This window comes from Ricinus communis, chromosome 1, assembly GCF_019578655.1.
Source record: "Ricinus communis isolate WT05 ecotype wild-type chromosome 1, ASM1957865v1, whole genome shotgun sequence".
Classification (NCBI taxonomy): Eukaryota; Viridiplantae; Streptophyta; class Magnoliopsida; order Malpighiales; family Euphorbiaceae; genus Ricinus; species Ricinus communis.
In genome coordinates, this window is record NC_063256.1 from 27,856,618 (window position 1) to 27,861,637 (window position 5,020).

The following is a 5,020-nucleotide window of genomic DNA, read 5'->3' on the forward strand; positions in this document are numbered from 1 at the left end:
TTATATAGTTAGTGCTCAAGGGCAGAAGGATTTTTAAAAAGGCAAGATTAGTGGGGATTAGAAGTTTGAAGTAGTTTGCAATCATGGAGATATAAGACGAAACCATGAGAGAACCTTGCAATCATGGAGACATAAGACGAAACCATGACACAACCATCGGAAGATTTTAAGAGGTGAAGAAGATGATCAATTAAGAAATAGGTTAATTGAATGATTTTATTCTGGACCATACAATAAAGGATGAAAAGTTCCTTTTGGGTAATCTTCTCATTACCATAACACCTTCCATGAATGGTTAGTGTGATGATCCTATGAAGAGTCCAATGGAGAACGAATTTGAAGTGTTTGGAATTTGAGTCTTTATCAGATTTAGTTTCAATAAGAATTTCCTTCCAAAAAAAAGAACCCAAACTTACTTGTAAATCGCCGAGTGCCCTGATTCCATGTTCTTGTTTTACCACATAAGCAATGTTTCATCTCTGCCATTTTTCGCGATTACTACCAAGACTTGAATGCAAGTGATGTTTTCTTTTGTCCCACAATATATGCAATTCACATTGATATATGAATGCCTGATTCAACCAATAAAATTATCTCATTGATCTAAGTTTGATTCTATTCATAAATAAAGAATCAAGAAGCAATCAATTTAAATAACTTTCATTAAACATGCCTAATTCTCTCCTAATGAAGTTTAACCTATCTTAACTAAGGGGTTTGGTGAAGATGTCATTGATTGTTTATGTCAATGAATTCTAGTACTATATCTCTTAAGAAATGGTGTCTAATGTCTATGTGCTTACTCCTAGAGTGTTGAATAGGATTCTTAGAAAAGTTTATTGTACTAGTATTGTCATATTTAATTAAAATGTGACTAAGCATTTGGCCATAATCCTTAAGTTGTTTCATCCATAAAATTTGGATACAACAATATCCAGCCGCAATGTATTGCGCTTCAGCGATGGATAAGGCAACCGATACTTGCTTCCTACTAAACCAAGATACTAGACATTCTCCTAGGAAATGACAAGTTGCGGAAGTGCTTTCTCTATCTAAGAGGCTACCCGCATAATTGGCCTCGGAGAAGCCAATTATGTCAAAAGATGTATCCTTTGGATACCAAAGACTTAGATACATGGATCCTTGAAGATATTTTAGGATTTGCTTAATGGCGTACAAGTGAGACTCTCCAGGACTAGTTTGAAAATGAGCACACAAGCATACACTAAACATGATATCGGGTCTAGAAGTTGTGAGATAGAGTAGAGATCTGATCATACCTCTATATTTCTTTTCTCATCAATAGGCTTATCCTTCTCATGCTTGTCCAATTCTGTTGATGTACTTATTAGTGTCTTGGCAATCTTGCATCCTTCCATTCCAAACTTTCTAAGAAGTTCCTTTATGTACTTAGATTGGTTAATGAAGATGCCATCCTTGCATTGCTTAATTTACAATCCTAGGAAGGACAACTCACCCATCATGCTCATCTCGAATTCTTTGGTCATGCACTTAGAAGATTCCTCACACAATGATTCGTTAGTAGCACTAACTACTATATCATCAACATAAATTTGAACAACTAGAGTATCATGCTTATGAGTTTTTATAAAAAGTGTTGTGACAACCTTCCCTTTTGAAAAACCATTTTGCAATAAGGATGAGCTAAGTCTTTCATACCAAGCTCTAGGAGCTTGTTTTAAACCATACAAGGCCTTAGCTAGTTTAAAAACATGGTTTGGGAACTCGTGATGTTCAAAACCAGGAGGTTATTCAACAAACACTTCTTCTTCTATGCAACCATTTAAGAAAGTAATTTTGACATCCATTTGAAAACGTTTGAAATTCATGTGACAAGCATAGTGTAAGAGTATCCTAATAGGTTCTAATCTAGCAATCGGAGCAAAGGTCTCATCATAATCAATGCCTTCCTCTTGATTGTAACCTTTTACAACCAATTTAGCTTTATTTCTTGTGATAGAGCCTTGCTCATCTAACTTGTTTCTAATCACCCATTTACACCCAATAATTTAGTGATCCTTAGGTTTAGGAACAAGTTTCCATACTTTGTTTCTCTCAAATTGGTTGAGTTCATCTTGCATAGCAATCACCCAACTCTCATCATTAAGAGCCTCATCAATAATCCTTGGCTCAAATTGAGAAACAAAGGCTAAATTATTTAAAGCTACTAGTTTAGAACAAGTACTTACACCCTTTGACAAGTCTCCAATAATTTGAGTGGAAGGGTGATCCTTTTCGAAGCTCCACTCTTAGGAAGACTTTATGATTTTTCCAATGCTTGAGGATCTTGAGTTGCATCATAATTTTGTTGATCTTCTTGATTCCCTTCTATAAATTTGTCAACCTTTTTTGATGGGTCATCAAGGTTCATATTTAGCTCTTCAATTGCACCCATGAGATCATTTACACAAGTACCTTTTCTCAAGCTTGCCAGATTCATCAAAAATAATATTCATAGACTTTTCAACTACTAAAGTACGTTTGTTAAAGACTCTATAGGCTTTGGTTGAGGTGGAATAGCCTAGTAAGATTCCAATATCGGTTTTAGAGTCAAATTTTCCAAGATTATCCTTGGTATTCAAAATGTAGTATTTGCATCCAAATACTCTAACATATGAAACCTTAGGCTTTCTTCCATTCCAAAACTCATAAGAAGTTTTATTTAACAAAGCTCTTTTAAAAACTCTATTTGCAATATAACAACTAGTGTTAATGACTTCTGCCCAAAAGTAAGAAGGGAGTTTATACTCATTGAGCATTATTCTAGCTATTTCTACTAATGTTCTATTTTTTCTTTCCACAACTCCATTTTGTTGTGGTGTACTAGGAGATGAAAAATTATGTGAAATTCCAGATTCTTTGCAAATATTTTCAAAAAGACCATTTTCAAATTTTTTCCATGATCACTTCTTATAGAAGAAATTAAATATCCTTTTTCATTTTGAACATGTTTTGCAAAATGATTTGAAAATGTTAAAGGCTTCATTCTTATGAGCAAGGAAATTAATCCAAGTAAATCTAGAGCAATCATCTACAATCACAAATACATATGACTTTCCATCCAAACTAGCTACACTTGTAGGTCCAAATAAGTCCATATGTAGTAGTTGAAGTGGTCTAGATGTACTTACAATGGCCTTAGATTTAAAAGATGATAGATGTTGTTTTCCCATTTAACATGGTTCACAAAGCTTGTATTTGATGAACTTCACTTTGGGGAGTCCATTCACTAACTCCTCTTTGGCTAATTTGTGTAGAAGCTCCATACTTGCATGACCAGGTCTTCTATGGCATAGCCAAGATTTATCACTAATAAAAATAAGGCACTTAAAAGATTGATTAGCAACTTTGTTTAGGTCAATTGTGTAGGTATTGCCACTTCTTTCTCCTTTGAATATCACATTGTCATCTACTAGGACATTGACAAGACATACATTGGAGTCAAAAGTAACTCTATTGCTTTTGTCATACAATTGATTTACACTCAACAAATTGTGTTTTAATCTATCAACTAAGAAAACATCATCAATGGAGGATTTACCATCCTTACCAATGGAGCTGATGCCAATTACCTTACCCATGGCATCATTTTCGAATGTGACTTTACCTCCATTATAGTTCTTGACATTCACAAAGAGGCTTTTGTCACTCGACATGTGCCTTGAGCATCCACTATCAACATATCAAAGATTTGTGCTCATGGATACACGTACAAAAAAGGTTAAATCATTTGAATTTAGGTACCCAAACAAGGTTGGTTCCTTTGAAGTTAGTTTTGAAAAATCCATCTATGAAGAGATGCATCTTTTTTATTTGCCTTTTAACATTGATATGTCCAATTCTTATGCAATAATGGCAACTGAACTTACACGATTGAGCTTGGTCTTCTTAGCCACTTTTGCTTGAGGTTTGGACCTTACATGATTCATATCATCATACATGCATGAGCAAGACTTATTAAATTTTGATTTCTTATATATGAATGCATGTGTTGTTCCTTTTGGCTTAGCCTTTCGAGCATGTAAAACCTTTTCCTTTTCTTTTGAACGGGAGGTTTAGTGTGTAATTTGTCCTTTAAGACTCTATTAGAGTTTCTCTCAATGATAGGAAGTTGAGTGTCCTTAACAAAGTTTATGGTATTGGATTTTGGAGGTGTGGAAGATGAAGCTCCATTAAACCCAAGTCCATGTCTTACAAGGGGAGGTCTTTGAGATACAACTACTGTATTAAGAGACTCTTTTCCTTCATGAAATCTTGAAATTGAGTTCCTAAGCTCCTCAACTTTATTTTTCAAATAGTTATTTGCTTTAAAGAGCTTTCGTTTGAGACTTCATCCAATGATTTCTTTAGATCATGATTAGAAATTTTTGAAAAGCAATTTCTTTCTTTGACCTCTCAAGACCTTCTTCCAAACTTGAGCATTTGTTTAAAAACTTAGTTTTAAAAGCATATTTTGTAAAAACTCATCCTCATCATCCAAAACATCATCACCAAAAAAATGAGAAAATGAATAATAAGAAGAAGTGCATGAATGAGAAGTGGAGCATACCTCATGTGAATCTTCTAAGTTGGCTATAAAGGAAAGATTGGCCTCTTCCTCTCCTTCACTCTCATTATTAGAGGATGAGGATGCGTCACTCTAAGTAGTATTTGGGACAATCCGACTTGATGTGTCCTTACTCTTCCTACTTATAGCAAGTGACTTCATCCTTTTTGTCCTTACTTGATCTTGATTTGGAGAAAGGCTTCTTGCTCCTTCTTCTTTTAACCTCAAGAATTCTTTTGACATGTTTGGTGATAAGGGCCACATTATCACTCTCACTTTGAGCTTCTTCTTGGTCTTCACCATCGTCTTGGGATATCCCTTCCTTCTTGAGCTCTTGTGCTAGCCTTGAGTGCTAGTGCCTTCTTCTTCCCACCATCTCTGTCGAATTCATCCTTGATAAGAGACATTTTATGGGTTAGAAGTTTGCCTATGAGAATGTCTGTAGGTATCTTT